The following is a 13926-nucleotide window of genomic DNA, read 5'->3' on the forward strand; positions in this document are numbered from 1 at the left end:
GTCTCCATTGCCTCAAGTAAAGACTTAGGTTGTGAACCTTCTTTCTGGGGAGAGAGAGAAATAGCAAATGTATCTCAATGGAACTCACATTGAGCCACAAGACATCAGCCAAATCCCAAATCCCTTCCCTTCATTTCCCCTGTGCTGCCCTTGTTGGCATTCAGGAGACAGAAGAAAATCATAAGGAAATAAGAACAGAAGAATATCCAATAGTCCATCTAGCCCGGTATCCTATTTCCACAGTGGCCAATCCAGGTCACAAGTTCTTGGCAAAAACTCAAAGAGTAGCAACATTCCAGAATCTCAAAGAGTAGCAAGATTCCGGAACCCCAAATAGTAGCAACGTCCCAGGCAGAATCTCGAAACAGTAGCACGATTCCATGTAGAATCCCAAAGAGTAGAAACATTCCAGAATCTCAAAGAGTAGCAAGATTCCGGAACCCCAAATAGTAGCAACATCCCAGGCAGAATCTCGAAACAGTAGCACGATTCCATGTAGAATCCCAAAGAGTAGCAACATTCCAGAATCTCAAAGAGTAGCAAGATTCCGGAACCCCAAATAGTAGCAACGTCCCAGGCAGAATCTCGAAACAGTAGCACGATTCCATGTAGAATCCCAAAGAGTAGCAACATTCCCCCTTGTCTGCCTCAATAGCAGACTATGGACTTTTCCTCCAGGAACTTGTGCAAACCTTTTTAAACCCATCTGAGTTAATCACTGTTACCACATCCTCTGGCAAAGCATTTCAGGGCTTAACTATTCTCTGAGTGAAAAATATGTTCTCCTATTTGTTTTAAAAGTATATTCCTGTAACTTCCAGTGTCCCCTGGTCTTTGAAATTTTTGATGGAATAAAAAATCTTTGGTGGCTTACAGGGATGGAGATAGATCCCGTGTCATTCTCTAGCCCCAGTGAGTAATTGCTCTAAAGCTGGTATTAATGTGTAGAAAGACCTTCAGCTCCAGAAATTCAGAGCTGTCCAAGGTCCTGAACAACCAACTGTTCAAGGGAGTGAACCCAACATTTCCAGGGTCAATGTATCTGAGATATTTGGTCAGTTACATGGCAAAGGAATGTTGCAGGAAAGATTCCCAGGAGAATAAAAGAGCTCAGGAGAAGAACATGAGGAAAGACCAGCTAAGGAAGAAGAGATACAAAACTGGAAGGACCTGCACAGTATGAAGAAACTTTCTCCCCAAGCTTGAAATGTGAGCTTTACAGTTCTAAATAATTCATTTTCATTTTAAGAATTCTAATCTCATTGTTCTCATCTGACTTGTTCTACTCCTTAATCAAACAGTAAAAAGCTTCTTGCTATTAATCTGAAAACTGACACGTCTACACAAGAAGAATAAAAGGAGAGGAACTTTTTTATGCCTTGAACGATCAGTAGAATAAAGGCTGAGAAACTCTTCTCAAGCAGTTACAGAGCTTCAGCAGAGAGAGAGAAAGAGAGAGAGAGAGCATCTTACTTGCACATTCTGTAAGGTCTGAGAAAATAGTCTCTAATCACAGCAGAGTTTGGAAAATCATGTTCCAACTGAGCCCATGCCTGGAAAAGAGAATTCAGACACCTGCACGTATTTCAACGCCTTCTCCTGCAGGTCCAGAACAGAGGCCCTGCGCTGTGCACATAACCCCCCCCCCCCCCCCCGGGCCTGGCCCTAAGCTTGGGTCTGTGCTCAAGCAGCCCAAATAAGCTAGACTCTAGCAGCTCACCCCAATTTACACCTTCTGCTGAATATCACAGGGGTCCAAATACTGCAAAGCAATAATATCAGAAACACGGCTGCATATTCTGAGCCAGTAGCTGCTTATACATTAATCAATTTAAAGCAATCTTAATAAAAGTGGAATAAATAAGTCCAAAACACTTTATATCACGGTCCATATGCCCAACATGTTTCAGCACTTACTGCCTGCTTCAGGGGCAAATTTACAAGTATTTATGGACAGACAATCCACCTAGGCAGTCACTTAAAATGCTTATAAGGTTGCAGTTCCTGATGTAAACTTAAAAGAAATACCCTGGGAGCAGATAAGCTATAAATATATTAGAAATAATAATTTTAAAACAGCTGCTGGGTTCTCTGTTTCTGGCATCACAGCTTGGTCAGGATATACCTCGGGGATCACTTTATTGAAAGCTCCTCGATTGCCACCAAATTTACAGGGTCTTGGGCTAAGCTCCATTAACTACTATTGCACAGCTGATACAGCAAAAAAGGGGATAAAACACAGACCCCCCTAAAAATCTGCTTACGTCAATTTTCACAGCCGTGGTTTGTAATTTCAATTATCTCTGATGGACCTGTAAATGAGGAGTCCACGGACCTTGTTTAAATTTTATGTTTGTGCTTTACTGTTGGGTAGGGTCTCCATTTCCTCCTCACTGAGATCATTTGGGAAAAGTTCATTCTCAGACAGGGCTTCCTAAGGTAGTCAGTAAACCTGGCTTGATGATGTAAAGTAGGTTTTTGGGTGGTGTTTTTAATCCTAGCCCTGCCTTTCTTAGGGTTCTTAAAGGGGACTACAGCAGGCACGGAGCCTGACTGGTCACATGATGCCCCTGCATAAGACTCTGGTGAGACCTCATTTGGAATATTGTGTACAATTCTGGATACCTTCAAAAAGATATAAAAAGAATGGCGTCGGTCCAGAGGAAGGCTACTAAAATGGTGTGTGGTCTTCATCATAAGGCGTATGGGGACAGACTTAAAGTTATCAATCTGTATACTTTGGAGGAAAGGTTGGAGATGTTTAAATACCTATGTGGTGTAAATGCACGAGTCGAGTCTCTTTCATTTGAAAGGAAACTTTACAATGAGAGGGCATAGGATGAAGTTGAGAGGTGATAGGCTCCGGAGTAATCCGAGGAAATATTTTTTTACAGAAAGGGTGGTAGATGCATGGAACAGTCTCCCGGAACAGGTGGTGGAGACAGAAACTGTGTCTGAATGCAAGAAAGCCTGGGATAGGCACGTGGGATCTCTTGGAGAGAGAAAGAGATGATGGTTACTGTGGATGGGCAGACTGGATGGGCCATTTAGTCATTATCTGCCATCATGTTTCTATAACCATAAAGCTCTATGACCTCACAATGCAAGTGTTAAGAGCCTTAGCCTATAGGAAGAGGAGATGCAAATGTTAAGAGCCTTAGCCAATAGGGAGAGGAAGAGATAGTGGATGCTGTGGATGGGTCATTTGGCCTTTATCTGCCATCATGTTTCTATGACCTCACAATGCAGGTGTAAAGAGCCTTAGCCTATAGGAAGAGGAGATGCAAATGTTAAGAGCCTTAGCCAATAGGGAGAGGAGGAGATAGTGGATGTTGCAGATGGCCCATTTGGCCTTTATCTGCCATCATGTTTCTATGTTGGATCTCACAGAGAACTTGAAAAGCACTTCCTGCTGCAGAAGGGATGAACGCCTTCTTGTCGTCTGTCTTCAACAATTTCCCCTGAGGCTCAGTAAGCAGGCTCAATTACACTTACATGATTTTGCAGTGAAATGTAATGGTAGCTCTTATTTAAAATCGTTCACCTGAAAAGATTAGTGGCTGTAGACTCTCATTCACTGGCATGCAAGAGGAGAGGTCAGAAGGCACTGCGGCTGTGGAGAGCAATAGATTTAGAGCTTCACTAGTCCGAGAGCCTGATCTGCGCTTTGACTTCACCATGGAATCATTTCTCAGTGGGTGAATGTGCAGCTGTGAGGGGGTCACCGAGGGTTCTTGGAAAGCCAGGGAAGGGGAGGGTCAATGCCACCCTTTTGAGTTAAGACTGCAAGGACTGGGGGTTAGGGAATGCAGGAGGACTGGTTTCCAGGATTAGCGGAGACGAAAAGTGATCAGAAATGTTTGTGCGCAAGGCAAACCGACATCATATAGTTAGGCTAAAAATCAGATCTGTCTGCAGGGCCAATCCTTGGGATTAAACACCCTGGGAAAACCTTCAGCGTTTCTTCTTCTCCCCCTCCCAAATCAAGTTTAAGTTTCAAGGTTATTAGGTTTTAATATACCGACCATCAAATAAATATCTGGCCGGTTTACATTACAATAAAATAAAATATAGATAAGAAAGAAAAAAATTAATATAATAAATATTTAGAAGTACATATAGTGTATATTAAAACATAAACAAGACAAACTTGATAGTGAGGAGAGAGGTTTATGGGAGGGTAAAGTTACATTGTAGAGAGAAAAGGGAGAAAGAGGGAATGGGAATAAACATTTGGGTGGGGAAAAGTCATTTTAAATATAATTTTTGAAGGTAAATGATTGAAAATATCAGGAAAAGTAGACACTAAACTGAAGTGAATGCGTCGCGAAATAGAAAAGTCTTTAGGCCTATCTTAAATTTATCCAGTTGTTGCTCGTCGCAAAGAGGTTGTGGTAAAGAGTTCCACAATGTTGGAGCAGAGACAGAAAAATTTATTTTCCGTGTGTAGTAAAAGTGTTTTATAGAGGGGATCAAAAGGAGATTTTGATTTGTAGATCTTAAAGTACGAGATGAACATTGGGGAATAAGGAGTTTATGTAGAAATGAAGGTAGATGGGAGGATTTTATTTTAAAGGTCAAAAGGATAATTTTGTATGTGATTCGGTGTGCCACAGGAAGCCAGTGAGCATCCTCTAATTAACTTCCAGCTCCTAGCTCACCCACACCTTAATGATAAGAACTAGCAGTGGGCACTTCCCAGAACAGCCCTGGGAGAGAGTGGCACGGTGGTTAAAGCCACAGCCTCAGCACCCTGAGGTTGTGGGTTCAAACCCTGGGCAGGTCACTTAATCCCCCCAGGTACATTAGATAGATTGTGAGCCCACCGGGACAGACAAGGAAAAATGCTTGAGGACCCGACTAAATTCATGGAAAGCATTCTGAGCTCCCCCTGGGAGAGCAGTATAGAAAATCGGATAAAGAAGTGAAACGTACAATTGAACATCACTATGAAAGGGCGAATGAGTGCTGATGATTCTGACAGATAATTTCAGTTACTCTTTACCGCCCCTGCCCCCCTAAAAAAAACCAAAATCTGCTGCTCTAGAGAACTGCCGAATTGTTACGCCAGCCCTTCCTGCCCATCTCCGGTCACATTTTGACTGCTTATAATCTCCAGTGTAGAGGCTTTGCTGAGCATGGGCTGGGGGTGGGCAGGGGGGGGTTTCATTATTCTCTTTCTTCTTCCTCTAGATGAAGCCACTTATCGGATGTAGCAGCATTCCACTCATAATTCTCATATTTGCTCTATTAAAATATTTATGAGGGCATCACAAGGCAACACGCATGAGTGATCCATCACTTCAATTCAATTTCAGAGCAGAAAAGGTGTCAGGGCTGTGAAAAATATATGTTCAAACTTTCCTGCTGTCATATTAATGTCCTAAAGACACAAAAGCACAGAATACACGCAACCGCACTTTTGTTCAATGTTCAGCTGACAGCGTCTTTACAAAGTTGCCCAAAGCTCTTGAAATGTAAAGAAACTATGTGTGAATAATACAATACATGCTGACAGAGAAAGACCAGTGGGTAGAGCCGGCGTTAAAGAAAGCTGCCAGCCCTAGAATGTAACCAACTGCTTGTGGGATAGAGAGTGACACATTTTTACCCATCCCCACAGGAACTCAATTTCTCTGTCCCATCCCATGAGTTTTGTCGCTCTCCCTCTCCCATTCCTGTAAACTTTGCCTTAACCGCACAAGCCTCAGACACTTAGGATTTGAAAGGGTTTGAGACTTGTGCAGATGAGGACGGAGCTTAGGCATTGGTGGAATGAGGCATTATGACATCACAATCTGAGCTCTAGAATGTTGCTACTTAGGATTTTGAAGCGTTTGAGGCTTGTGCAGATGAGGACGGAGCTTAGGCATTGGTGGAATGAGGCATTATGACATCACAATCGGAGCTCTAGAATGTTGCTACTTAGGATTTTGAAGCGTTTGAGGCTTGTGCAGATGAGGGCGGAGCTTAGGCATTGGTGGAATGAGGCATTAGGACATCACAATCGGAGCTCTAGAATGTTGCTACTTAGGATTTTGAAGCGTTTGAGGCTTGTGCAGATGAGGGCGGAGCTTAGGCATTGGTGGAATGAGGCATTATGACATCACAATCTGAGCTCTAGAATGTTGCTACTTAGGATTTTCAAGGGTTTCAGGCTTGTGCGGATGAGGGCGGAGCTTGCAGGAATGGGGCAGGGACAGGAAAATGAGTTCCCGCGGGGCGGGGAAAAATTTGTCCCTGTGTCATTCTCTAGTGTGGGACATGCATTCCTTTGTACGACCAGTGTTGAATCTTCCTCCTCGGACCTGTGAGACACCCACTGCATTCCAGTGTTAGCAGATTCTGCAGGGCATGAGGTCTCTAAAAAGCTACAGGTCTACCATGACATGGTGCGTTGGCGCAGTTCCTCTGTTATGACATGGAAAGCGTCTTTTCATACATACCGGTAAATCCCTGGATTCTATTAAGTTGGCCCAAGTTTATTCTCTGTGCGCAAGCTGCTTAAGCAATTTATAGACTGAAATCAGTTGTGCATGCAACTTAATTTTTAAAAAATGGCTGATACTGAGGTTAACAGCCAAATGGCACCAGTTAGACATGTGCCAAACTCCCACTAGTAACTATTCTAGGAATTGGTTGAGCTGTGGGACGGGCATGGACGGGCCAGGGGTATGCCTAGGAGTTATGTCGTAGGATACAGAATGCTAGAGTTATGCACTTATGCCGGGGTTGTTTCTTTTTTTGGTTTTTTTTTTAATTCTTTATTCATTTTCAAATTTACAATAAGTGTATCAATATATCCAAACAAATTAACAATAAATATAACACTTAATAATCATCAATGGTACAAATAATATGCTCTTATCTCCCACCCTTTCTTATCATATAATGTAATGTAATGTAATTTATTTCTTATATACCACTAAACTCCGTTAGGATTCTAAGCGGTTTACAGAAAATAGACAATAGGGTACATTAAAATTATAAGTAAAATAGGTACTTAGAAATTCCCTTGCTGTCCCGAAGGCTCACAATCTAACTAAAGTACCTGGAAAAATGACAATTAGTAGGGTAATGAAGAAATAAAATAGAGATAGATGAGAAAAATAAGAAAATAAACATTCTAATAAGACTACAATGATCTAAAGGACTCTGAAAGGTTGAAAAAAAGAGGGGAGATAGGAAATAGAAGCAGAAGGGAGAACCGTTGAAACTATAGAATTATATAATCAATACCTTATACAATATGTAACAATAAATTTACCCTCCCCTCCCCCCCCCACAATCAAACTTGTAAATTTAAGGGGAAAAAAATGTCATCTAATCGGTACAATACTTTGTAAATGGCTCCCACACATCCTGAAATTTCCTGAAAAAAACGCGCTGTATTACAATAAATCTTTCCATTTTACAAACATGACATAAGGAATTCCACCACTTATGCCGGGTTTTGACGTGGCACCAGTGCTTGCGGTTACACAACCGTGGACTTACGCTTGTATTCTGTAATTGTCATTGTAGAATTTGGGATTAGCGCACCTCATCCCATCCCTAAATATTGGCGGTCTTGATTTAACCTACATCAAATTGTGCAGGGTGTGTACGTGCAAGACTGAACCTGGTGGGGATCTGCCCTGGCCACAGTGTGGCTGTAACTGGGCTGGAGTTGGGGCGGGAGCACATAATTGATAAAAGATGGAGATACACACATGAGTCTAATTCTCAGAAATGCTGGTGTTCAAATCATGTATGTCTGCAAATGACCATTTTCTGATTATGCAAGAACCATATGCACTTTGATGGTGAGTAGGATGGAGCACGGATAGAGAGTCCGTTTATATGCATACATTATAAAACCATCTGGCCTCTAAAACTAGGAAACAGGGTAAGAGAGAAAGCGGATTGATCATGAGAAAGAAGTTCTCACCACAGTGGCATAAATATGCAAGAGACAAGTCTCTATCTAAAGAAATACTTTTTTACAGAAAGGATGGTAGATGCCTGGAATAGTCTCCTGGTAGAGATAAAGGCCATGAATTCAAGAAAGTGTGGGGCAGAGACAGTGGATGTTGCGGATGGGCAGACTGGATGGGCCATTTGGCTTTTATCTGCCATCATGTTTTGTGATAAGCAGACTATGCCTGCTAGGAGTGTCCCTAGTGCAGGTCCCAGTGCTAATCCAGACCCTGCCCATAATCTGCCTTATTCACCATTTTCTGTCTCTCAGACTGAATTTCCTTCTGGCTCCTGTAGAGGGAGTAGTAGGTTCCCATCCCCCTCTGTGTCCTAAAGTGAATCACCGGAAATCCTTTCCACCTGAGGGTTGGGGCGGGGCTGCAAGCTGCTATCCCTGAAGACTAGGCTCCTAGAAAATCAGAGAAGAGAGGAACAGCAGCAGGAGAGGTCACTGAGCTCAGGGCTGGGAGCTCCTGATAGCAGCCAAACTCCTGAGTCCATGGAGTTTACTGAGGCTGGAGAAGAAGTACCTTCCAGTCTGTGTGAGGAACCGCTTGTAATGGAGTTGGAAATAAGCCCTGAAGCTAGTGCTGTGCTGACTCTGGAAAATGCTCCTATGGAGGTTTGCCTCACAAAAGCAAGTATCTGAATGTTTGCTGAAGTTTATTGCAAATTTGTTTTTGCCTACCTTGTCTCAAGAACTGAATAATTCTCACTCATGCTAAAGAGGGAATTTTCTCTATGCCGAAGCTAAACAAGGGCTTTTATTTTGAAGTTTTGTTTTTCTTTTTGAAAGCTAAATTGTGCTTTCTCTTTGGAGGAAAGTATACTATTGTATGTTAAGGCAGTGGGGGTTTGCCCCGTGTTACGTGGTGGGATAGTGGGCCTAATTTCTGGCAATTAAAGACCACATGGAGCACACTGTCTTTCCAGCATTCAGTATTACTGCACTGACTTGGAGTTTTGTTTTTGGCTGAAAAGTTTTCCTTTCTTTTGTAATGCACTCTAACTGGACTATAATTTGAAAGAAAACTTACCTCTGAGGAAGAGAGATTTTTTTTTGTTGTTGATTAATCCTGACAAATAAGTTGTTGTTTTTTTTGTTTTGAAGATTAAAAGCCTTGATTTCATTGAAGCTGTGCCTATGACTTTTGAAGGTGTTCCTTATTCCAAACACTAAAATTATCACCTCCTTGTGCGGCCTGTGGCGGCTCACAAGAATCTACTTGTACCAGTGAACCCAGACACCTTGCCTGGAGTTTGCTGGCTACAGTTTCTATAACCTTAAATCTCTATGACCTCACAATGCAGGTATAAAGAGCCTTAGCCTATAGGAAGAGGAGATGCAAATGTTAAGAGCCTTAGCCAATAGAGAGAGGAGGAGATGGTGGATGCTCTGGATGGGCCATTTGGCCTTTATCTGCCATCAGGTTTCTATAACCTTAAAGCTCTATGACCTCATAATGCAGGTGTAAAGAGCCTTAGCCAATAGGAAGAGGAGATGCAAATGTTAAGAGCCTTAGCCAATAGGAAGAGGAGGAGATAGTGGATGCTCTGGATGGGCCATTTGGTCTTTATCTGCCATCATGTTTCTATGAAAAGAAAGCTCTATGACCTCACAATGCAGGTGTTTAAGAGCCTTAGCCAATAGGGAGAGGAGATGCAAATGTTAAGAGCCTAAGCCAATAGGGAGAGGAGGAGATAGTGGATGCTGTGGATGGGCCACTTGGCCTTTATCTATCATCAAGTTTCTCTGTTTCTATAACCATAAAGCTCTATGACCTCACAATGCAGGTGTAAATAGCCTTAGCCAATAGAAAGAGGAGATGCAAATGTTAAGAGCCTTAACCAATAGGGAGAGGAGGAGATAGTGGATGCTGCGGATGGGCCATGTGGCCTTTATCTGCCATCATGTTTCTATAACCATAAAGCTTTATGACCTCACAATGCAGGTGTAAAGAGCCTTAGCCTATAGGAAGAGGAGATGCAAATGTTAAGAGCCTTAGCCAATAGGGAGAGGAGGAGAGAGTGGATGCTGCGGATGGGCCATTTGGCCTTTAACTGCCATCATGTTTCTCTGTTTCTAAGCTCATGCGTTCAACAACTTATGAGAAGGTACCTCAGGCTTTCTAGAAGGTGTTGTGTATTGAGGCTGGTTTTACTATGGTTGTGGGAGTCTTATGTCCGAGACAGAAAGAGATATTGTTTTATGCCGTAAGAGAGGGAGCGTTCCTGGTGCTTTTGTGTCTAATGCTGCTAACCTTCAGAACACTGTAGTTTCCATTCATGTCCAGTGCTGGGCCAGAGGCTTCTTTAGTTCCAGAGTTTTTCTTGTATGTAGACCCTTGGGACACTGGAAACATGTTCAGGCATCTCAGATCTCAGACATCAAGAAGCTTCTTAATTGATTCATAAATTTCACTTAATGATGTGATAAGAACTTGAGAAAGCCTGGTACGATTAGCAGAGAATCAGAGCCTGGGGAATTCTCTACTTGCTAATTATTGAGACCGCTGGACACTTGGTAAGACTGCTTTCTACACATCAGACTAGGGTCACGCAATCTGGTTTCCCAGTATAAATCTGTAATCTGTGAGCAAGAGCACAGGTTCTTCAGGATGTCACGTTGAGCGTCAAATGGCACAATATTACCCGGTCACCTTTGCTCTCTCATTGTCTCTGTTTACCCGGTACTAAAATGTTAGCTGCTTTGACTGTGCCTTAACACATGGCTGAAACACCTTCTCCATGGCATGCAGACACCCCTCACACAACCATTACCTATCAGATCACTTGCCAAGGGCATGACCTTGAAGTCAGTTCAGAAAAGGCACTTCCTGCTCTCAGACTGACAATGGAGAGACGTAGGGTGATAATCCAGCTATCAAGGGGTCTCCAAGAAAAGCAAGATTAATGCACTTAGATACTGCTTGCTACAGGATCAGATATGATGTGATTAATGTATGGTTGCAGGGCTGGAGCTCCATTCACAGACACTAAGCTCCACTCCATGCCTTTCATACAACCTTCATTCCCTCCACGGAAACTCTGCATCAGTTCCACATTTAGCCAAAGGTGGTTTCCATGATCCCAGGATCTGTTGCCTTCACTTAAGAAAATGCAACTGCAGAGACTTGGGAGGCACCCGAGGTATTTCAGGACCCTTAAATTTCATTCTTTTATAATTTATACTCATCCACTGCGTCGGGGCCAGTACCAAGGCATCAACTCATCCGCTGCGTCGGGGCCAGTACCAAGGCATCAACTCATCCGCTGCGTCGGGGCCAGTACCAAGGCATCAACTCATCCGCTGCGTCGGGGCCAGTACCAAGGCATCAACTCATCCGCTGCGTCAGGGACTGAACGATACATTGGTTGATGATGCCTTGGTACTGGCCCCGATGCAGCGGATGAGTATAAATTCTGTGAAATGCTGGCCGCGTTGGCAGGCAGGCATTAGCTGTGGCATTAGCTGTTTGGTGAACAAAACAAAGGCATGTCTATGAATGAAGATGGCTTAAGAATAAGAGCAAAAAGTATTTTACTCTTGAAGATTGCTTGAGATAAGTTCTCTTTTGTCAATTTTTTTTCAATATAACGAATAAGTGCACGCTAGAAAATTGATGAATTGATATAGACACAGAAAAAAATACTGCTAAGTAATGAAAAGAAAATCTGGAAAAAATATCTAATAAACTGATAAAAAAATGTTAAAAAAGTAAATAGGTGAATATTATTAATCCTTGTGGCCGATGACTGGAGCAAGGAGCAGAAATACTAGGCTGATTATTCCAGTTTGTGACTTTGCAACTGTGCGTAGGCTCCAATTCTGAGGCCAATAGTGGAAGAATAACGGCTGTAAGTCACTTATTGCACTTTTTAGAATAAGTGGTATACTATATATTGTGGGATTTAAGGTTATCATCCGTAACAGATTGTTACCAAATGAATGCTATGTTTATTGATAAATCAAAGTTCTCCTAGGACAAGCAGGATGAGTCAGCCACATATGGGTGTTGTCCCAACACCTCCCAATTTGCGGATAAGCTCTCCAATAGCTCAGAGAGAGATTTTTTTTTTTTTTTTTCTCTGAGCACGTGCAGTGCCCGGGCCCCACTGGGCATGCCCGAGCCCTACCCATTTCCCCCTGCTTCCCCCTAATCCCCAGTCTTTAGTTTCCACCCGTTCCCATCGGTCGGATTTTTCTACAGCTCTCCATTACAACTTTTCTACTCATCAACTTGAAGATGCCTGAATCATCTAAAGAAACAACTGGGATGCAGGAGGAGGATGAACACACTGGATCCTCATGAATTGTGCGCCCACTGATTGGATCCGGCGCTCGAGGTTTCCGTGTGGCTTGCATTGTGCGCACATGTCATCACGTGCACGCAAGCTAAGGAAGAGGGCACTGAGAGACTTCATGAAGAGAAGTGAGGCCCGAGAATCTTCCTCCAGCAGCCATCCTCATCGGAGCGTAGCAGCGGGGGATCCACAGACGAATCCGGTGAGGAGCCTCCAGGACATCCTGGCTTAGTCAACCCCCCCGACTGCAACTTGCCCGGTCAAGAAATCTCTCCCGGAGGTCCTGCATGCTGTCGCTAGCCGCCAGCCCCTGCAGGAAGCCGATAGGAGTCTCACCAGACCGAGAGATCTCTCCAGGAGTTCCTGCATGTTGCTGCTTACAGCCAGCCTCTGCAGGGCATGAAGAGAAGTGAGGCCCGAGAATCTTCCTCCAGCAGCCATCATCATCAGAATGCAGCAGCGGGGGATCCACAAGCTACAGTGGCAAGGAGCCTCCAGGATGCCCTGGCTCAGCTAATCCCCCCGCCTGCACTTGGCCCGGTAGAGAAATATCTCCCGGAGTCCCTGCATGTTGCCGCTTAGAACCAGCCTCTGCAGGGCAGCCGATAGGAGTCTCGCCAGACCGAGAGATCTCTCCAGGAATCCCTGCATGTTGCCACGTACAGCCATCCTCTGCAGGGCAGCCGATAGGAGTCTTGCATGCTGCTGCGTAAATCCACAGCCTCTGCAAGCAACAGATCGGGGCTTTCACCCTCCAGACGGCATGCTGCTGCTTACAGCCAGCCTCTGCAGGGAGCCGATTGGGTTCAAAGGTAAGTCCTATCTGCTTGTTTTTGGGAAAACCTCTGATAATCTGTTGCAGCCCCGAGGGCTCTGCCCCACCCTCCTCCCAATCTGAATTTAAGGAGAAAGAATCTCCCATGCTTCTTTCCCTTGGAGGGGACCTGCAGACCTCTCCCCCCAGTAGGAGACATGCTGCCCCAGAGTTCAGCTTATAAAGGACATGCTGGAAAAAAAAAAAAAAACCAACTCGATGTTTCTTTCCCTCTTGGGGTCCTGCAGAGTCTGCAATTCACACCTTTCTCACCCCGCCCCCTCCCCCTCTCATGTTGGGAACGAGGAGTCTGCCTTTCTCAGCAGGGTGCTGATATCATCAGAGATGCGGCATGTCAGACCATGCCTCTCCAAAGGTGGGGGTTTGAAACTCCTCAGTCTAAAAAGCTGTTTGCTCTTCATAAAACCTAGGCAGAGTGCTTTTCCAGCCAGCATGAGGGACTCTGTACTATTCATGATTTCTATAGCACTGAAAGGCATATGCAGCGCTGTACAGTTTAATATACAATAGGCAGTACAGCAGCATAAGCCCACTCAAGAGGCATTATCACTTCTCTTTCAATGCCTCCAGGCACAGTGGGAAACGCAGCCAGGAGCACTGGCACAGATGAAGGGGTGCATCCTGCCCCCTCTCTGCAGGCTCTCCCCCCCTCTCAAGAAGGACAGAGAAGGGCGGTGGGGTACATGGAGCCACCCAACCAGTCAAGTGGAGCAGCACATGAACCTGCGAACCACCAGGGGTGGGACCAGCAGCCACAGTTAATCCTCCTGCTGACCCACTCCTCTCTCAGCGGGCTACACTCCCCACAATGTCCCCCTTTAGAGGGA

The sequence above is a fragment of the Geotrypetes seraphini genome, chromosome 8, assembly GCF_902459505.1.
Source record: "Geotrypetes seraphini chromosome 8, aGeoSer1.1, whole genome shotgun sequence".
Lineage (NCBI taxonomy): Eukaryota > Metazoa > Chordata > Amphibia > Gymnophiona > Dermophiidae > Geotrypetes > Geotrypetes seraphini.